The sequence below is a fragment of the Triturus cristatus genome, chromosome 4_1 (genome assembly GCF_964204655.1).
Source record: "Triturus cristatus chromosome 4_1, aTriCri1.1, whole genome shotgun sequence".
NCBI lineage: Eukaryota > Metazoa > Chordata > Amphibia > Caudata > Salamandridae > Triturus > Triturus cristatus.
Genome location: NC_140585.1, coordinates 921,140,138 through 921,162,914, shown reverse-complemented (window position 1 = coordinate 921,162,914; position 22,777 = coordinate 921,140,138). Strand labels below are relative to the sequence as shown.

General features: G+C 47.7%; 1 long non-coding RNA gene across 1 annotated transcript in view; it reads left to right on the top strand.

Annotated features, from left to right (window-relative positions):
• The first annotated feature begins 558 nt into the window (after positions 1 to 558).
• Positions 559 to 22,777, top strand: part of LOC146855815 (uncharacterized) — a 163,386-nt gene continuing 141,167 nt past the window's right edge. The window contains exon 1 of the long non-coding RNA XR_014981399.1: positions 559 to 755. This is a non-coding gene — a long non-coding RNA (uncharacterized LOC146855815). The remainder of the gene's footprint in view (positions 756 to 22,777) is intronic.

Here is a 22,777-nt window from a genome sequence, read left to right as displayed (position 1 = left end):
AGAAACTTTGCTTTTGGACCTTTTTCCTTTTATTGCAGTACAGGCTCCTAGCGCCTCGTGAGCGCTATAACCTAATTTGCACAGGAGAGACAAGCAGGTTTGCCTGCAGCGCTAAGCTGCGATCGGTTCCAAGGGAATCCCGACGTGGGGATTCCCCCGCAGTGTGTGGAAAGCGGGCGCCCACCCAGCTGTTTAGATGCCTCTGGAAGAGCGGGTGCCCACCCCGTGTTTGTGCGTGTATTAAGGCAGGAGCCCATCCTGCCTTTATGCTGTTGCGGGAACCTACCCCGCTGATTCATACTTTAAAAACCGAGCGGGAGCCCAACCCGCATCGGTGCCTTTGCAGCGGGTGCCCACCCCGCATTATGGTTCCTTTCGCGGGTGCCCACCCCGCATTGATGATTTAATTGTCGCCGGTGCCCACCCTACTTTGCCGTGAAGAGGAGAAGAAGCCGGCTGCCCGACCAGGAAGCCTGATGGCCTTGCCTGACTCTGGGCAGGGCCACTGAAGGAGGTGACTGCGGCTGCCAATCGCAGCGCAACAAGACCCGGAAGCAGGGAGGAGGAAGTCCCGCCCGCCGCCGGGGGCCGTGCAGAGCCTCGCGGGCTTCACCTTGAAGACCCGTGTCCCAGGAGAGGGACCGGGTGAAGTGCTGAGTCTCTCCCTGCCGTGGGGGAGACCAGAGGAGCCTGCGGAGCCAGTGAGGGGGCCGAGCTGAGAGTGCCCGAGAGCCGAGGAGACCCTGCAGAGCCGGGTGAGTGGGGCTTTGATGTGCACATGGAGAGGAGGCACCAGAAGTGCCCGTGAGGGACGTAATTGTCGGGGCATATTGTCGGTGCCCGCCCCCACAGTGAGACGAGTCCAGTGAGCAGGGCTACAATTCCCGCATCGTCTGTGCTTTTCCCCCTGCCAGAGGAGGCACCAGAAGAGTCCCGGACCCAGGGGCTGAGTGCGGGGCATTGTTTTTGTGCGCCAGAGGCACGGAGAGTGCCAGAGCTGTTTGTTCCCTGCACAGCTGCTCAGCAGATACAGGTGGCTGCAACATGGGGTCGATTTTATTCAGAGTCCCAGAGCTGCCCCGCCGGACAGTGGGCGGCTGCAACGTTTGGGGGCATTTTTTTTATGAGGAGGGGGGTGAGTTACACTCCCCCAAGCCCCAGTACATTGCACACTTTTTGTTTGCTGCATTGGCATTCAGAGGGCCAGTAGAGGGTCCTGTAGGAGCCCTGACTTTATGGACATAGGGCATTTGAGCCCCGGTGTAAGGCAGTTGGCCTGGGGGCAGGTCGCACCTGTGTGTACACCTGGTCAGTGTACTGTGGTGCACTGCTGTTTTATTGCATAATGTGTTTGATGCCTACAGTGATGATGCAGGATATGTTTATGCTCAGGATTTATGCCTAATGCGTTTCCCTTAGGTGTGCCCGCTGAAAGTGGGTATGGTGGGGCACTGTTGCTAATGATTTATGCACAGGGTGGTGACCCGGATGTGTCACCTAAAGTGATGATAATGCCAATGTGATTTAGGCGTAATATGGTTTAGGCCTGATGAGATGCATAATGTGTTTTAATGCTTGTGATGCCTATCACATAATGTGTTTATGTTTAGGATGTTTATGCATAATTTGTTTATGCTGGTGAGGCCTAATGCGTAATGTGTTTATGCTAATGAGGTGGGGACCTAATGTGATTTATTGCCTAATGTCATGCTATGATATTTTAGGATGGTGTCCAATGTGAATGTGATAAGGCTTAGGTCATTATTGTACCAGTAGTTACTGGTTGTGGTTTATATTTACTTACCTGTGGTGATGGTTCTGACCACCGCCCAATTGGCCGGGTCCTGTATATAATCCCCTGTGAATATTGCCTAGTGCCAGTTGGCACAGTGTAAATGTGTGATTATGTTTCTAATGCGTTTATGATAATACAAAGGCTATTATATAACCTTGTGTGGAGTTTCTTTTGTGGTTTGCCTAATGTGTTGCTGCTGTGGGTGTGTGTTGCGCAAATGCTTTACACATTGCCTCTGGGATAAGCCTGATTGCTTGTGCCAAGCTACCAAGGGGGTGAGCAGGGGTTATCTTCAGCGTGTAACTCCCTTGCCCTGACTAGAGTGGTGGTTTCTGCCTGGCTTTGGCGCAAGCCTTAGCCAACCAGAAATCCCATTTCTAACACTGCCTGTTCAAAAGACGGGCGGGAACAATCCCAGGTTGCCATTAAAAGGGGGAGGAGAGATCAAACTTCGTACCTTAAAATGTTAAATTGCATGATTCTTTGGCAATCGTTCTATAGAAATGCATGCATGGGGTTTTTCTTTTTCTTTTGTTAGGATGAAATGATATGTTTAGAGAAATGAAATGTGGTGATTCCTGGTACACACCAGCAAACTAGCGGTGTGAATTCTCCTTTGAAATAGAAGTAGAAGGGGACAATAGCAGGCAGTAGTGCATTAGTAGTGCATAGCTCATGGAAGATACACTCCTTTAGGTAGTGATCCAGCAGGCAGTAGTGCATTAGCCAGGGGACAGCTCCTGGAAGACACACTCCATTGGGAAGTGATTTAGCAGGTAATAGTGTAATACCCAGGAGGGAACGTCTGGCAGGGACATTCCTTCAGGGATTGCCCACAGATTTGCAGGTTAGAACCGGAGGGCTAGTGTAGAAATAGTGAGACAGAACTGAGTAACAAGTGTGTGAAGTCTGATATGGTAAAGAGACAGTCATTTGATCGCCACGGCAGACCTTACCTTGAATAATTCAGACGCACGGCTCCCAAATTTCCAGAATAAGATATCTGGAAGGTGTCTTTAAAGAAAAGCAACAGAGGCAGAGGCATCAGTTGGGGAGTCTGACGGTTAGGTAACAGGACTGCGAACTGCTGGTGTCAATTAACATGTCCTGAGCAAGGCCAGACCCTTGGTTGCGAATCCAAAAAGCGCAAAAAGTGCATTAGTTTCAATTAGCTATCCTTCCATCAATAAGGAAGATCACATAAAGAGTACAGTACTGCGTAATCACCAGGGACAAATTATGGAGAAAAGTCAGGGTTCCTCACCAATTGTCATACAGTCTGGTATGCGCGAGGAAGAATTGGCAGAAAGATATTTGCAATATTTTTGGTATTCCAATACAAACCCCTAAGGTGTCTTGGAAGTTGGGAAAACACACCAAGAAAAGCCTAAAGATTAATAAAAATTCCCTATTAGTGAGATTGATAATTCACAGTAGAAGGTAACAGATGAGATTTGTTTAAAATGTATATTGCTATGGGCCCATGGAGAACCCCCGTGTCCATGTGATACCCCTGAAATTCATATAATAACCAATTCAGACGGTTGAAACATGAACGGGAGCTCACATCCTCGAGCTCCACAAATAGTAGTTTACATTCACGATAATATTGTACCATGTATTGCATCAGGCACAATTCTTTTAGACCCACCCCATAAATGCACCCACTCCAGATATAACCATAGAAGAAGTGTTACATAGAACAGCAATAAATGTGCTTGATGTTCATCACTTTGGCCTCACGTTAGTATATGTTAAGTCAGGTAACAATGCATAAGATCAACACTTGTTCACCACTACTATAGGTTAGCCATATTCATAGAACGCAAATATATTAGTAAAGGACACAGGTCCAAAAGGGGCATAAGACAGTGGACAAACGAACAAGGGTTTAAAAGTCACACTTCTATTACGCATAGGAAATGTACACTTAGGGGACCATGGAGACCCCTCTGGAACAAATGATAAAAACTTTTAATTTAAACAGGAAGAAGATACAAAAGTATTGTAAACAATGGTACAATGGTACCAAGAGCCACACCCAGTCATAGCCAAAGGAAAGGAAATTTGACGAAGACATAATTGAACACACATTGAATTACATTCCCTCTACATATACATATAATAGGAAGATAAAACAAAAGGGAAGCGACCCTGTCATTATGGCAAGTATTCTGCGACACAAAAACAAACATGAAATCAACAGCACCCAAAGAGGCACAGTCCCCAGAGAAGCCCCCACCTTATGGTCTTTAACACATTCTACCAGCTACAGGGTGCCAAGATCCCGTTAGTGCTGCACCTAAAGAGGAGAGCCAAAAATCACAGGGAAATCAGGCACCTTTAGACTCCACCCCTACAGCTCCTCGAGCCAGTTCAGAACCAGACCGACGAGACAGACTCATAAATAAATTGCAGCACACTGTTAGAAAGGCAGAACGCTCTAGAAGCCCTGCTCCCCTTCGAGGACAATGGATTACGGGACATGTTGTTCTACGATGGGAGACACTTCTGTGGAAACTTTAAGAGATGCAACTGATGAATGGATAAGAGAAGAAGAACAATGGAAGAGGGACATAGACGTCACAATATAATAACCCCCCAAATGAGTTACAAGTTGTAGGGGGGGGCAGAGGAAGATGAGTTGCGAGAACCCTAAACAGAGGTTCATTAATGGAAATAAGAGACACCTAAGAAATGTGGAAGAAGTCAATCCTAAAAAGAGTAGGTCAGATCTAACACCCATAGAGGTAATAGAATATAAGGCGGGTAGTTACCATTGCCAGCCCTTTTCGGATGAATTGGCAAAATGGACTAAAAAGGAAGAGAAGAAACCATGGCCCGAGAAGGATCTTTTCAACCCATCAACTTAGCAACTGCCGAAGATTGTATATGTCAGGGACAGGGCAACCCAGATTGAAACTACCCCTATAGGCAGGAGTGCATCGCAGTCTGGGAGGAGTATGCTATAGACAAACCAAGCTTAAGGAGGACCTTAAGCTTGCGCTCCAAGCTCTTGTGTTGCCCAGGCTGGACTACAGAAGTGCCACACTATGCGGTCTACCTAGATACAAGCTGGCCCCTCTAAGGGCCTTCTTTAACAATGCAGCCAGACTTGTCTCTGGAACAAAAAGAAATAACCACATCTCCCCGTCTCTAAAATCCCTGAACTGGCTCCCTTATGAGGCAAGAATACAACTAAAGATTGCGTGCATGGCTCATAAAGCCCTACATTTCAATACCCCCAGGTATTTGGCACAAAAGCTAGAACTATCGAGGGGATGCAGTTCTTCGCAAAGTGCTAGCTCCCGGCTAATGAAACCACAGATTTTCCATAAAAGGAAAATATACTACAGAGCCTTCTTGGGTATCGCTCCAAAGATTTGGAAATCTCTGCCTACGGATGTCCCCCTAATCTCGTCTCCCGCCTCCTTCAAAAAAGAAGTGAAAACATTTCTAATAAACAAGTTTTTGCCCTAAGATAACACCTTTTGTTTATTGATTGTATGCCTGCCTGTTATTCATTTATTGTTTTTGACTCTTACATTGCTGACTCTCAATAGAGTGTAAGCTTTTTATAATTTGTTTGTTCTCAATGTTTGTTCTTCGCTCGTATATGTAACTAGTTTTGTTTCCACGCGTATATCCTACTTCCTCTTCATGTAAAGTGCTCTGATACCATCTAGGGTCGTTTGCCCTATACAAACGTTTATAAATAAAGGAATAAGTGATCTGAAGCAATAGACCAGACCTGAGGTTAGGCTCAAGACTAGTAAATCCTCGACCAATAACTCACTTTATCCTCATTTTCAAGGGTGGACAACTGCCCACATACGCACCATGGCCACAAATGGAAAGGGAGAATTTAAAGTGGGCTCTTCCCCGCTGTCTGAGGGAGCGGGAAAATGGACATTACAGAATTAATTTGCAGACTGAAAGAACGATGGGTACAGGAAGTAGAGGACATTTGATGTAACTGTGAAAATGCAATATTATTTTAGAATGTATCGAAATGGGGCCTGCCCATGGACACACAAGCAAGCCTAGTCGGAGTAGTGGGAATGGAGGCTAAATCGTGGTCAGAAATACAAGTCTATACAATACATTATTTCAAGCAAAAACAAGAAAAGGACAAAGGAAGGACAGAGCAGCCAGAGAGGGCCACAGCTAAGCTGGTGCAAAAGGAACTTGAACAAGCATTTGCAATGCAATAGGTCTCGCATTAGGAAAGTTTGAGCTTTTTGTATTGTAAATTGACTAATTTTTCATTTATGTGTTGGTATTGAAAATATTGACATTACTAGCTTTCTCATGTACAATGTCAATAGTTTTAACTGTTGCAAATGTGACACCTATAGCATTTGTAATGCAATATGTGTTGTATTCACGTGACTTAGATGTATTGATATTACAAATAACAATGGCTTTGAGTGATGCTGTGGTGGTGCTAAGTGATGCTGTGGTGATGTGATAGATAGATAGATAGATAGATAGATAGATAGATAGATAGATAGATAGATAGATAGATAGATAGATAGATAGATAGATAGATAGATAGATAGATAGATAGATAGATAGATAGATAGATAGATAGATAGATAGATAGATAGATAGATAGATAGATAGATAGATAGATAGATAGAGTGTAATTATGTAGAATATAATTATGTGGCACTGAGTGGTTTTGTGTGGAGTGTATCTTGATTTTAGTGGCGTGTAATTATGTGGCATTGAGTGTTATTTAGAGTGTATCTTGCATTGTTTGCATTGTAATTAATTGGCACTGAGTGTTATTTGGAGTGCATGTGGCATTGAGTGTAGTGTAATTATGTGGTGTGTAATTATGTGGCGCTGAGTGGTATTTGAAGTGTATGTGGCCTTGATCGCTATGTAATTATGTGGTTTGTAACTATGTGGCACTGATTGGTTTTTGGAGTGTCTGTTGTATTGAGTGCATTGTAGTTATGTGGCATGTAATTATGTGGCTCTGAGTGGCATTCGAAGTGTATGTTGCCTTGCATTGTATTTCTATGGTTCCTTAAACCCTTAGAGGCAATTCTTTTATTTTAACTAAAAGGATGGTAGTTAAATGGTGTTTACGGCAGGATGGTCGTTAAATGGTGGCTACGGAGAAGCTGTGTGCTGAAAGGCAAAGAGAACACGGGCATGAAAGTGAAAGCGAGGATGAAAATGGAATGAGTGTGGCAGGATGGTCGTTAAATGGTGGCTACGGAGAAGCTGTGTGCTGAAAGGCAAAGAGAACACGGGCATGAAAGTGAAAGCGAGGATGAAAATGGAATGAGTGTGGCAGGATGTTAGTTAAATGGTGGTTACGGGGAATGAGTGCTGAAAGGCAAAGAGAACACGGGCCAAAGCTGGAAGAAAACACGAGATGCGAGAGGCATGTGTGTGTGGCAAACACTGATGGGGCTCAGAGCAGTCTGTTGCTGCCTTGATGCCTGTGTGTGTGAGCAGTGGGGCTGTGTGTGTGAAGTGCCTAAAGTTGCAAGAAAACATATGGTTATTTAAATCCTTAGACGCAGAATTAATGGAGCTAATGTTATCGACCTTAGAAGGATGAAAAGGGAATGAGCGCGGCATATGTTAACTTTGAAAGCGCAGCAAGCGTGCAGGGCAAACTTATTATTTTGGTTGTTTGAGACTCAGATCTGGGCAAAGCTGCAAGAAAACACGGAGGGGGGAGGGCGGGCTGTGTGCTGAAAGGCAAAGAGAACATGGGCATGAAAGTGAAATCGATGGATGGCAATGCGTCCGTGAAACTAGCCCTGTGGTGGGGGAGGGACAGTTGTGAGAGGCGCCATGAGGAAACAATCCCTCGGCATGCTGTGGCGGGGGTGGGGGAGCGCATTCCAGGCGGGGGAGCGGACCCTTTGAAGTATGATGCCGAGGCTGTGGCTACACGTGCACGCGCCAGTGGGCTGAAGCGCTTCCCCAAACGTATTGCATGGCGGCACGATGCACGTGATTGTGCGCGTGCTCGCCATGCAATCCACTTTTGGGAGCACTTTGAAATGCCCCTCTTACTAGAGTCTCGCATAGCGATTGCGTAAACACAATAGCTAGGCGAGACCTAAAAATGTGATCATGCTCCTACCCCTAGTAGGCCTCCATCACTATTCCGCACCCCTTGTAGTGTAGGGCTCTGCAAAACTTACTAGAAGTCCATTTCGCAGCATCAGTGCATCCGTCGCAGCATAAACTAAGCCCTGGGCCACAGTCCACAGCTTTGCTTCGCTTGTGACCGGGCACTTGGTACAGCAGGCCGTTATCACTGAACAGTACATTAATTAGTGCAAAAAGATGCTTCTTTTATCGACATTTGAGTCTCTGATGGGACCCAGCAGCCTTCTAACCAGTGACTTGCAGGATTTGAAAACCTCTTTCTTCAGGGGTACAACCCGCAGAGCTATCTCGCTGCTGAGGGCAGAAATGTATGGTGTAGTGCACGCAGGTCAGAGGAAATGTCCTTCACCCACAAAACGATGCTTTTTTATATTACAGTGATCGAAAGTGAAACAAGGAAACACCTGCATACTGAAAAATCCTAGTCCCATAATGGCATCACACCCCACCCTTACCACAACAGAGTATGCATGCATAAATAAATACACAACACATCTTTTGTTTGGGAAAATATTGCTGCAGGTTTATTCCATACAAAAGTATGCAATATGGTGGGTTATCTTACGGGCGATCCAAGGGCAGGCAGCTGTACCAACCTATGCTGCCCTGCCCGCCTGATGAGCCAAGCACTGTGGAGAAACCAATCAGCGCTACCCTTATGGGGGGTGATCCCCTTACTGGATCACGTGACACATTGGTCCCTTATTACTCACGCCCCTTTCAGGGCAGAGCGTAGCAAGGCAAACCCCCAGTTGTTCAGGCCCACAACCGCACGAAGGAATAACGGGGCGCCAACGTAGTTGTTCCAGGACCCTCCACACGAGGTTCCTGTGATTTGGCTCTGGCACTGCTATTGTGCTCTTGCAGAGGTAACCTTTCTGTACCCATATACTTCCAGATCGCCCTGTAACTCCGCCACAGCTCTGGAGGCGGCCACCGTCGCCTAAAGAGCCCCCCCACCAAAACAGTTCCTTTCTCACTGCAACCTGCAACTTCACGGGCCATCTTCATGTCCAGTAGGAACAGATCCAAGCCCACCTGTGCCAAGTGCACCCCAACTTTGTAAAATAACCTTTGGTGTTCGCCCGGCATGGCTCATGCCTGATGAAGCCAAAGCCCCTTGCTCTGCGAATTTGCGCATGGAGCGGTTTATGGTTCTCTGGGAAAGGACCAGTGCCTCGCATGCCCTGCAAGGATGTGATGGCCTCCCAGGAGGCGGCTCTACTCTTAAACATCGCTATCTTCCTTCAAGCTGAAGTGGCTCCCACCTCCTGAACCTGTAGTTGCAGCTCTCTAGCCTTATGTGCACCCTATCACCTGGTTCAATGGAACCGCAGCCCACTCGTTTATAGGACCGCTTCCACAACCAGCCTATATACGTGGCTATGTGGACGGGGCATTTCGTGCATCACTGAAGCGACCCGTAGCCCGACCTGGGAGCAGAGTGCACCTCTTAGTTGAGGTTGACCCGACATGTGCACAGACCTTCTCTATAATAATCCATAGCGAACAAGACTGTTTTCCGCCTAGCGCACACTATTGCAGTCACAACAACAATTTGGAGAGAACTTACGCCTACTACCAGACTTGCTTGACTAACGCTCTATCACAGATGCGAACGTCCCTGCTAAACAGCTAAGAGGACGCCAAGATGGCTGGGGGGAGGCATAAATACCTCCCCCTCCTCTACGTGCCGGAAGTGACGCGACTGATAAGGGGACTCCTCCTAGAGTCCCCCATTATTAGTGGGAGTGGGGAAATGCCCAAATGGGACTAAGGGGGGCCACGGGCAGCCGCATTTTGTTTTTTCCTTCAGAGGGTGGCAGGGACGCTGTTCCACCTGCTCTCTGCAGGCAACCCTTTCCTTGTACGCACTCCTCCCTGCCACATGCAATGCTTCCATTTTGCTTTTCTATTTTAAATAAAATAATTATATAGATGTAAATACGCCACACAAGTCACGGCAGGAGCATCCGGGCTCCCCTTGAAAGACTGCAGATAAAGATGTCAGCCAGGGAGCATATTTGTGGCGCCGCCAGCAGCTGCTGTTAACTAGCAGCTGGCCCGGCTGATTACAATTACCTCGGAGTTGGAGTTCTGAAGACGCCAGGGCAGCGCGGCTGTATTAATGGATTATTGAGTGAGCGATGAAACCTTGGCCAGCCGATGCGTTTTATTACAGCAGGCTTTATGATGTGTAAGCACCGCCGTGTTATTCACTACTGGAGGAAGCAGGGGCGGGAGGGAAGCAGACAGAGAAAGAACTGCCCGTGGCTGCCTGTCCCTGGCTCTGCACAGCAGGCTGATGCTAGGCATGAGCGATGAAACATTGGCCAGCTGATGCGTTTTATTACAGCAGGCTTTATGATGTGTAAGCACCGCCGTGTTATTCACTACTGGAGGAAGCAGGGGCAGGAGGGAAGCAGACAGAGAAAGAACTACCCGTGGCTGCCTGTCCCTGGCTCTGCACAGCAGGCTGATACTAGGCGTGAGCGATGAAACCTTGGCCAGCCGATGCGTTTTATTACAGCCAGGCTTTATGATGTGTAAGCACCGCCGTGTTATTCACTACTGGAGGAAGCAGGGGCGGGAGGGAAGCAGACAGAGCAAGAACTGCCTGTGGCTGCCTGTCCCTGGCTCTGCACAGCAGGCTGATGCTAGGCATGAGCGATGAAACATTGGCCAGCTGATGCGTTTTATTACAGTGGCAGGGGCGGGGCAAGCGCATTCCAGGCGGGGGAGCGGACCCTTTGAAGTATGATGCCGAGGCTGTGGCTACACGTGCACGAGCCAGTGGGCTGAAGCGCTTCCCCAAACGGATTGCATGGCGGCACGATGCACGTGATTGTGCGCGTGCTCGCCATGCAATCCACTTTTGGGAGCACTTTGAAATGCCCCTCTTACTAGAGTCTCGCATAGTGATTGCGTAAACGCAATAGCTAAGCGAGACCTAAAAAACAAGTACAGAAGGGGCACTTGTAGCAGCACCACAAATGGCTGTCACAACACCAGTGTAAGTGAGGGCACCAGGAAGGCAGTTAGTGAGTAACATGGGAAAGAAACAAGGCAGTTTTGTCAGGAGGCCCAGGGCCAGCGCAGGCAAGAAGACATAGGTTGGATTCTCAGGATCGGGACAATGCTCAGAATGGTCCACCTTTTGATAAACCCAAGTCTGAGGTGCAGTAATAACGCAGAGAGGGAAGGAAATAAAGGGAACAGTTTGAAGGAGACCTGTAAAATAAATAATGTATCATTGTAAATATGACCATTTCCAGTTTAAACCCTAGGTATATGACTATTACTATCTGACAACTCATGTGTATGTCTATACCTGTTAAATAAAGAAACCATATTTCACATTCACAGTTGTGATGTCATCAGATGATTGTTGCAAAAACAACAGTTGATGGACAGAATGCAGAACAATGTCATACATTCACCCCAGTACAGAGATCTGGGCCTAAATCCATCGTTTTTTTGCTCACCATGCCATTCCAGTTTGAACCCAGCCATATGCAAATCAGTCTTGACCCTGTGCCTCATGGGAACAGTCCAGCCTGAACTGCCATGCCAGGTCCTCCCTGGACTGGAAACAAGCATCCTACGACCGGTTTCGCCAGGATAGCTTGATTCCAGTGGCATGGAGAGCACGTGACCCACGTCTGGGCATACCCGTCCCACTCGGGGTGACAATTGCAAAAACAACAGTTGATGGACAGAATGCAGAACAATGTCATACATTCACCCCAGTACAGAGATCTGGGCCTAAATCCATCGTTTTTTTGCTCACCATTCCAGTTTGAACCCAGCCATATGCAAATGAGTCTTGACCCTGTGCCACAGCCCAAAAAATGTATTTAGGAAACAGAATTAATCAGGCCTCCAACTCTCACAAAGAGCTGTACAAGATTGTGAAGGAGTACACAAACCCCCCCCTCCTGCCAACCAACGCATGACGCTTCCCAGGAGTGGGTCGACTACCTCTCATCCTTTTTTGTGAATAAAATAAATGACATTCACAAACTCTTTCCCCAACCGATTGACATATCACCTAAAGAGAGACACACTGAGAACCTTCTCTCGCACGCAAACTCTCTCAGAGAATTTCACGCAGTTACAGAGAAGAAGTATCTTCCACTCTAAGTAGGATTAAATCCGGCTCACCGACCGACCCTGCCTCCTCCCAGATTCTGTCTAAAATTGGACCTGCCCTTCTGCCCAATCTGACCAAAATCCTCATTCTTTTGATATCTCAATCCACCGTACCTTCACTCTGGAAAGAGGCCATAGTCAGACCCATCCTAAAAAAGCTGACAGCCGACCCTAAACAGCTCTCTAACTACCGACCAATCTCTCCCCTACCCCTGTTTGGTAAAATCATGGAATAACTGGTCAACAGCCAACTATCCAAACACCTAGAAAGCAATAACCTGCTGGACCCATCTCAATCGGGGTTTCGGGCCTTCCACAGCACCGAAACGGCCTTACTAGAGATGGTCGATAACATCAGGCTCTCTCTTGACGCCAGACAATCTGCCATCCTGGTTTTACTTGACCTATTGACAGCTTTCAACACCATCTCACATGGCATCCTCTTGGAGTGCCTATGGGAGTTCGGTGTCGAGGGCCCCGCACTGAACTGGCTCAAGAGCTACCTGACGAACCGATCATCCAAGGTCCAAATTGGAGCCTTTTCCTCCAGTAGCCAGCCCATTGACAAGGGGGTCCCACAATGGGCTACACTCTTTAATTTGTATGTGTCTCCCTTAGCCAAGATAATCAAAGCCTATGGCTTTGAAACAGTGTCATACGCGGACGACATGCAATTACTAATTACCCTTGGACTCGATCCCACCGACACTAAACTCAGATTCAAACATTGCATGATGGCTAAAATGACTGGATGATAAACAACCATCTTCTACTTAACGCTAGTAAAACAGAAATCATTCTCTTTAGTGATGCCCAGAAACTATGGACCAACGACTGGTGGCCGCCCTCTCTGGGACCCTGCCCCCCACCCAAGACGGCAGCCCACAGTCTTGGAGTGATAATAGACAACAAACTCTCCATGATGGACGACATTAATAATGTGGTTCGCACCAGCTAAGGTCTAATGTGTAGTCTTAGAAAAATCTTTAAATGGATTCCTTCATCCTCTCGCATGCCCCTAGTACAGGGACTAATCATAAGCCGCTTGGACTACGGAAACGCATTACTAGCATCCATAAATGAAGAACATCTAACAAAGCTTCAGGTCCTGCCGAACACTGCGGCCAGGCTGGCCCTAAACCTCCCCCCGCTCACCCTCGGCTCCCAGCCTGAAGACCTTCCACTGGCTCCCCATCAGAAAGTGGATACATTTCAAACTCTGCTGTCTGGTACACAAAACCCTCAACAGTAAAGGACCGCAATATCTAGCTAAGAAACTGATAAAACATCAACCAGTAAGAACCCTTTGCTCCACCAGTAAACAACTCCTAACTGTACCTAAGGTCCGCACAGTCTGGAATGGTGGTAGATCCTTTTCCAGAACTGCTCCTGTAATGTGGAACACATTGCCTTTACATCTCTGATTGGAAACCAATCACAAGAAATTCCGCAGATCAGTAGCGTAACAAAACTTGATGGGCCCCCCTGCAAAGTACATGGAGTGGGCCCCCCATGCTCTGGACCCATTCAGGAGCTCTCGGACCAGGGGCCAGCCACTCATGCACAGTGCCGGAAGGGGCCCTCTGGAGCTTGGGCCCCACCGCACCACTGGGTGTACAGGGGCTATTGTTATGTCACTGGTGAGAGGATAGGTGAATGAGTCGGTCTGGTAGCTCAGTGGACTAATCCATCAACTGTAGAGGCTTATGTTTGAACTCATAGTCACAGATTCAAATCCCAGCGGGTCCACTCAGACTTTCATCCCTCTGGGGTCGATAAAATGAATACCATTGAGTTGGGTAACAATAAACATCTGTTATTCAACGCCAAGATACCCTTCTGCATGAACGTGTGCTTTACAAATACATATGTTATATGAGAGGATAAGTAAGTGAGAGGATAGATACATGGGTGGATGAAAGGATGACAGAGTAAAGGGAATTTTAGAGGATGGATGGATGGCAGAATTAATGGAAATCTGAGGAAGGGTAAAAAGATGGTAGAGCAAATGAAAATCTTAGAGGATGGATAAAATGGCCAATGGATGGAATGGTGAACGATTGAAAGTTGGATGAAATAATGAATGGATGACAGAATGTAAAGGTGAAATGATTAATAGCAGAAGGTGGATGTGAGGCTGAAAGGATGAATGAACAGATGCTTGGATGTAAGAGACAGAGGAGCACTTCTAGGGTGTTTTGGACTCACTTGCTGCGCTTGCTTGGTGCCATCAGAGCTTTGGTGCGAAGTGGTAGGATATTCTAATTTTCTGGCTACTCCGTTACACACAGGCATGTCTCTCACTCTGCATTCACCCAGCCTCTCTTCTTCCCATGCATTCAGGCAGACATGCCTTTCACCCTGTATTCACACAGTCACACACTCCCCTGAACTCACATGACGCACCCTCTACTTAAGCGAGCACTCCTCCCACTTTGCACTCATGTGGGCACACCACTCACCCAGTACTCACACAGGCACACCAGTCACCCTGCACACACACACTGACATCACTCACTCTCTGCTCACATAGGCACCCCTCTCACCCTGCACTCACATGGGTAGACCGCTACTCACTCACAGAGGCACACCCCTCCTTGTGCACTCACATGGGAACATCCTCCCCCGTGCACTCACCAAGATTTATCTCTCATCAAGCATTTACAAGGGCTCAAATATCCCCCTGCATTTTCCTTGGTGCCCGTGCATTTACAAGAGCTCAGATCTCACCATGCACTCACATAGGCTCACCTCTCACTATGCACTGTCACACACTCACCTTTCACCATGCATAGGTACGCCTCTCACCCTTCATTCACACAGACTGCTCTCTCACATAGGCATGCCACTCACCCTGCATGAACATCAGCTCACGTTTCAACTGGCACTCACAGAGGCACACCCTGCATTCACAAGGTCTGAAGTGCACTCACAGAGGCCCCCCTTTCACACTGCATTCACACGGCTCAGCTGTCACTCTGCACTCACATGGGCTCAAACTTCACTCGGCGCTCAGACAGGTACATCATTCACCCTCCGCTCAGACGGGCTCACCTCTCACGCTGGAGTCACAACTTCAGCTCTCACTGTACACTCACAGCGCCACATATCTCAATCTGCACTCGCAGAGCGTGTTTGGAGGCGAGGTGTCCACGGCACGTCTGGTGCGGGAAAGAGGCCGAGGAGGGGGTGGGGGATACCTATGTACCCCTCACCCCGCCTCGCACACCGGACGTGACGCTGGACACCTGCGACAAAAGGGGGACTCCTCCCCAGGCCAAGCTCCCTACCCCCAGGAGAAGGGGGGGAGGAGGCGGAAGGAGGGGGTGGATGCCCGATGCCACTACAGGGCCGCCCTCTTGAGTGGCTCCCTGTGGTGGCCTCTGGCAGCCGCCTAGCCTGGGATTTCTTCAGGCAGCGCCGCCTTTGAGACAGCTGCTGCCCCGAAAGCTGCTCAGATGAAAGCATTCTTGGGACTGGCACTTTCATTCTCTACCACTCTCTGCACATTCCGCACATACGAAACAAAGGGCACGTCTGGAAAGAGGGTGAACCGTTTCCTTGGAGGGTGACATTACAATGTCTAAGAAACAGAAGGGGGAAATGGGCGTTTGTGTAGGGAAAGTAGAAAACTCCCAAGTGATAGTCATGCAAACTAAGTAACCAAACTGACACAGTTTAATTGGTCCCAGCTTGGCTTGCGTTTACATTACTCCGACGTAACGAGGGAGTCTACCTTATTGGAAGCATTGAATTTCTTATCTAAGTGACGAGGCGGGCGTGCAGAGGTAATGTTTAAACCAAGCCTCGAGAGGGCTGTGGAGTCCTGTTGGTAGGACGACTTTAAAATACTCAGGCCCAAGCCGCTGCCAGAGGCCTTACAAAACATGAGAGGCCCCCCCTGCACGATGTGCTGAAGGAGCCCCTCACACCAGAAGGGGCTGAGGGGGGGGCCCTCTCCAGTGTAAGTAAGACTGGGGCCCCCCCGCATCACGGGGGCTGCGGGGGCCTTTGTTACGCCTGCCGCAGATCCCTCAAAACCTGTCTATTTTAGCTCTTTCGTCCCTGTTCTTTCTGGTTTTTTAGTATAAGCTAGCGCTATGAGACCTAAGGGTGATTTATGCGCTTAACAAATACCAAATACATACATACATACATACATACATTAGAATTCCTGAATAAGCAACAATGGCTCCACACCGTGGTTAGGTAAATGGATTTAGCAATCCACAGTATCGAAGTGGGCTACTGTCATCACTCTCCAGAAATATCCTGGTAGCAACACAACTGGTCAAACCATGTCTGCTTTCTATGGGCAAATAGGAAACATTGATTGCTAGCTAGAATGGGGTTTTTATGTTCCATTATGTATTGCAGTACAGGGCCTCTGTGTACTTTAACAATCCTAATATGCCATGCTCCATATAGAAATTTGTCACCCAAATACTGTATAGTCAAATTGTAGATTTTAAGCAGCTTGAAACAGTATTTAAAACTTTGTTTTTGATCACCCATTCATGTAGGAGCTCACATATTACTAATGATTTAGCTTAATCCTGCGGTTAGGTTTCCTAAACCACATTTTTATCCTCACACACTCCTTCAGTTATACATAATGAATGCTCTCATTCATTGACAACCACTGACACTACCATACTGATTGACACAGGGCTCAATCCCTCATAGGGTCACTCAAACTGTCTGGAGGTCCCCTTTCTGCATCCCTCGCAAACATCCGAGCTTGTGAGAGTAGAACTGTTTATAGGTTGCAAGGCTCGGTGTCAGAAGACACCATACCGGGGCAAGCACTGGTGCTGCACTCAGGGTGTGGTAGTATGTGTAATCGTTCGCCCGGGCTGTTGTCAGTGGCAAGGATTCACCTAGGTGGCATTTCCAGAGTGGGGCTGGTGGGGGAAACCCAGGCCCATATGTTTGAAGCTTTGCGTTGTCACTGCATCCTGCAAGGCGGAACAAGGACAACGCAAAGGCTGCAGTAATTGCCTTGTGTGGCTTTGAGAAGAAATGTAACGCAAGGCTGCTGCTTGCACTGTGTTACGTTACATTTCAACTTGGGAGGTGTTCCATGGGTGGAGGATGGGCGTTCCCGTGCATCCACCCATGGATTTTAGCGCAATCACAGATTGACGAAGACTTGAAAACCTAGTAATGTGTCAAAATGCTACTCCTTCCCAAGTGAGGTGTAACAAGGAAAAATAGCTTTATTTATCATCGTTATTTCCTCTTTCCATGAAAAAGAAGAAAATACCTCTAAGGGTTGTTTTTGTGCAGGAAGGTGTCCCTTCCTGCACAAAAATAACCCTCCCTGTAACGCAGGCACCCTTGCACTATGGTGTGAGGGTGCCTGCATTGCGCCAGGCTGCACACAGTGCACCAGCACAAGGAGAGAACACAAATGCTTCATATCTTTGTAAATATGGAGCATTTATGCCCTCTCCCTTTCATGCAACAAAGTGGAGAAGTTTGCTTGCTGCCCTGCGTTGCATTAAAGTTTAGTAAACATACCCCCAGTGTCCTGATGTCCTCCTGTGGTACGCGGGCGGCAGAGTGGAACAAAGAGGGTCCCCATTTTGGAAGTAGCATGGTTTTTCAGTCCAACCCAAATGTTGCTTCTCTCTTGCATCTTCAGTTCAAGGTTCCCAAACTAAGATGGCAGGTTGTGGTTTCTTCCTACCACTTTGTTTTACAGAGCAAAATCCACTATCAAAGAGTGCCCGATACAATGAAGCGTTGCGTCGTAAAGCTCTTGCTACTTCTTGCTTGGAATCTAGCTTTTTTCTAAGCCAGTATGTTTTTTCCCTGAACAATTTAGTGCTTGTTCTGCCACTGTTTATTGTAGATCTTCGGTCCACATGTTTCCTTTTCTCCTGCTTGGTCCATTGCCTGCTTCTTCTGGTCACCATCACTCAAGGTCTTTTATGCCATTTGCCTGTCCCTCCACCAGAAGTGGTTTCTTCCCCGGGACACTTGCCTCCCGTTTTAGCTAAACTTTAGTTGGCACAGTGGCTGCTGGAAGGAATGCACTAGGCACTCACATGGTAATATATATTTATACACATTGTTGCTTACTCACTTGCAAAAATACTCATGCGCTGTTTTACCTCCTTTTTCACGTGAATTGATACGCAATCGCATGTCGTTGCACTCACTTACCATTGAGCGGCCTGCTTACTCCCGTGCGTAAAACATGCATTACTCGCTCGCGCTGGGCTGCTGACGCACGCGCTGACGCAATCCAAACACGTCCTTGTTTGCTTGCCTCTTTGGGCACGTTGGTGCGCTCGCCTTCGTTGAATCTTTCCTTCTGCTCGTTTCTTGGCCGAGGCTGGTCTACAAAGCTGACCTTTCTACAGTCCCTCGCTTCCTTGTAAGTAGTAACGCCACGCACCCTGATATCCTGGAAAATGCAGCAATGAGTCATAGCATAATTTGACCCATTATGGTGTGTGTCCTGCTCACACCCTCACATCCATCCACACAAGAATACTCATCACCTGAAATGTAAATCTTGTAACCACTGAAGCATAGTGCAACAATTGTGACTCTCTCTCCCTCTCTGCGTGTATTATTGTATACTTTTGTAGCCTTTATATTGGCATCCTTCCCCCGAGGACCCACTCGAGTGCTCTCTGCTGAGAAACTGAATTATAAATCCCATGCCTCCTGCATAATCTTGGGACCTCTATAAACCCAAGAAAAGACTGCCATGCTTACCCCATTTCTGTGTATGCCCCTTGCCCTATACAGGTCTCGGCTGCTCTCTGGACCCAGGTTTGTTACATAACCTAACAGTAAGTCTATTTCTAAAGCGCACGCTCGCCCCTGAACACACGATGCTTATTATAATGTTATTGTACTCATCTTATCGACCTCGGAAGGATGAAAGGCTGAGCAGGCCAGACAGGACTTGAACCTGTGACCGTGAGGTCAATCACAGACAGCAAGAGTGTTTGATTTTTTTTCACCGAAACGGTTTTGTTTGTAATATGCAAATAGTACCCACACTATTATAAAAAATAAAATAGCAAATAGCTTTCTGGATCCACGTTGGCCCGCCCCGGAGCAGCGGGCAGGCGAGGTTAGTCATCACTGCAGGGGATATCCCTTTGTTTGCCTCTTACAGGCCTGGCCGTGAGTCACCCGGAACGCACGCCCCTCTGACGCTATTGTTCATCTACTTAAAGACTCACCTCCCTCGCACTGAATGCCTGCGGTTTTAGCGTATAATGCGAGGCCGAGCATTTCTCTTCCATTTTAGTACGAAGGGGCAGGTGAGGCTTTGACACACGATCCCCTCAGCGTCGCCTTCTAACAAGGGGGTTTAGTCACCTGTTCCCGCCTCCCCAGGTGGCCGCGCCTTCTAGTGGGACTCGAAGCTGGGGAGTGGATGTGGTCCGTCGGCTTAAACTGACGACTTTGGTGCAGGAAACCAGGGTTCGAGCCTCGAGGTCGCGTCCACATTCTGGGCAAATCACTTAATCTCCCCGTGCCTGAATGTGTAATGTAAATGCGGTGCTCATGTAAAGCGCTCAAATACCTTCGGGTCGAGTTCCCGCTATATCAATATGCACAAAAATAAAAATAGAAACTGAAAGGCGCTCTCTCATACCGTGGCTGATAACGATTCTTAGCCAAAATACGCCTTGAACGTCGATTCAACAAAATGCAAGGGTTGGCCCTAGCACCATCATCCACCCATGATGACCCGAGTCCCAGCCGCTCACTGAGCCTACTCTTTAATCCAACCGTTAGCACGCGAACAGGCAAGAAGATCTGTTTACAGGCACGGTCATAAGCCGGGAATCAGTGCGTAAATGGGCAGGTACTGTCAGTCACTCCACAAACACTAGTTCTGAGACTCAGTTGTGAGACACCTTAGAATGAAGTCTAGTGAACCGACAGCACGTGTTATTCCCCAATACGATGTGGGCACCGGCATGGGCAAACTTTTGCATCGGGCACAATCTATTCCTAACTTGCCATCACGCTTTGAGCACTGTGATCTATGCCGCCAAATGTATTTGGGCGTTCCGTGGTCACGATTCGAAGCATCTGTGATGTAATACTGGAAAAGGAATACACGTCACGGGGCATGCCCCACTGGAGTCGACAGCTCACTTCATGTTGATGCCAGCCGGCTCAACACCCAGTTTTGGCTTTGGTGGCACATGACCCCTGACACTATGAAAAACTTCTGGACCCAGTGTGGTAAATGTGAATATTTCATAAATTACAAGTCTACTGAAAGAAGTCACCATCAGAAGTGAGCCCAATTTGTATAACATTTTCTACATGAATATATCAATTTTTCAATCATCTCGTAGGGTTGTTGTATGTCACATTATCAACCCCAATATATTGACCTACACATATATGTCATAGCCGTGAACTCAACGTGTGAAATAATGTTTGGGGGCCATAGAGACATAGCTCAGTTCCCTAAAACAAGCATTCGACAATTTCAAAAATGTTGTCCCTTTCGGAAACAATTCACTAGCACTGGCTACGCTAACAGCAACAATGCGTTCGCTCTGCATGTGGTGATAGTACGAAAGCAACAACCTTCTGCTATGGCAATGTCATCTCATGATCCTTCTCCCACCTCGACGCCAAGACATGGAACACCCTCCCACTGAGCCTACGACAGACACAAGACCTGCTGACCTTCAGGAGGACACTCAAGACCTGGCTGTTCGATCAGTAGCGGCCCCCAGCGCCTCGAGACCCTCGCGGGTATGTAGTGCGCTTTACAAATGATTGATTGATTGTGTTTGCAGACGCAGCCATCGTCAAGAAATCAATCAGAGCTTTTAGCTGTGAAGTTAAGAACATGAATATAGAGCCTAGTAGGGACCCACTTCAAAGTCTGTTTTTAGGTCGAGCCTAGTGCAAGCCGCATGCGCTGCTTTGCGAGTCTTCTTCTATCTACTCTGTGGTTCTGATTACTTAACACACTATAATAGTGTAGCACCTTTCGAGTATAAGTAACACTCACCTTAAGTTTTGAGTATCTAGAGTGCACCTCTCATCCCCATATATATGGTTCTTATTACTCCCACACATTGGATTGGCTTTTGCGTGTGTCTTTCTAGAATCAAAACCTGCAAATGGCTAGAGGTGGGTGCATGTCCCACCTCTTCTGAAAGGTTCACTCCCACGGCGCTTTGCCGCAGGAGCAAGCAGCGGCACGCAAAGCGGCAGCTGCAATGCCTCCTTGTCTCCGTGTGCCCGCCCCCCACCACTCCTCCTTGTGTCCCTGTGCCATCTATTCCCACCTGCACCACTATCCCTTGTCTCCTTCTGTCCGCCCCCACCACACCTCTTTGTGGCCCTGTGCCGTTTTGCTTGACAGGTCTTACTGTGACACGCATCTTTCACAATCTTATCAGAGCAGATCTTTATTGAAACTGTATCCTCTTCTCTATTGGGATTCTTGAGCTGCTTGTCCGTCGTCGCTTCCAACAGCATCTTGTCGCATCCAGTTCTCTTCCCAGTCCTTCCTTTATGTCGGTGTCTCAGCAACCGCACTCAGTGATAACTCGTGGCCGGTGCCTGGTTACTTTTCCTTGCATTCATCACCGCAAAAGTTGTTGCACAGCTGGGTGACAGCTTGAGATGCGCGAAGGTGCTCAGGGATGTGTTTCACTATGAACAGCCAACAGGAAGAAGCAGACATGACCATATATGTGGGCAACTTAGACTGCAAAGTAAAGGAGGAGACACTATTCGAGCTCTTCCTGCAGGTTCAGTAGTATTTTGAAGGATTATTAAAGAGGGTTCGCGGGCATAGAAATCGTAAGTATTTTTATGCTGTGCGCGAGCAGCTTTACCTTATCTTTCCCTACGTTCGTATTGTCTTTTACCCGTAGATCTATTTTAGTACCACAAATACCAAGATGCAATAGAAAACAAGCATTTGCAATTCAATAGGTCTCGCATTTACGCAAGTTTAACTCATTCCGTGCTCATGACGGAACCACGCCGTCATGAGCCACGGTTGCCGTGTGCTCATGACGGAGTGGTTCCGTCATGCTGCGGCCGTTGGCGGCCGCGCCGCCCACGCGGCGCTAATTCCCCGCCTGTGCGGGTGATTAACGCTGTGGGCGGAGTCATGACGGAACCACTCCGTCATGAGCACAGCCCAACCGTGGCTCATGACGACGTGGCTCCGTCATGAGCACCGGGCCACCGCGCTGCCCCCCCGCATCCCCCAGCGCTGTGGCGGAATTTCCGCCGCAGCGAAGGGGTTAAGCTATTGGCATTGTAAATGACGATGCCTTTTATTTATGTTTTATAAACCAAAACATAAACAAAAGGCATTGTCCTTTACAATGCCAATAGCTCAAACTCGCGTAAATGTGAGACCTAGTGCATTGTAAATGCTTGTTAACCATTGCTGATGCTGGGCACTGGCAGGACATGCTCCACTTAAATCTATGATTGGACACCTGGTTGTGGGAAAAGTAAACCCAATGAAAAAATTTACCTAAAAAGTCAAAGCATGTTCATCGGAACAAATCAGAGCACTATATATGACAATAGTTGTACCAAAGTAATCCCATACGCTTTGCTCAATATTCAATGTATTGGAGTAATTTTAAGAATGGCCACAGGGCAATTTTCTAAAATGTATATGTGGGTTTAGGCTGGGGGATTTGTCGTTCATTG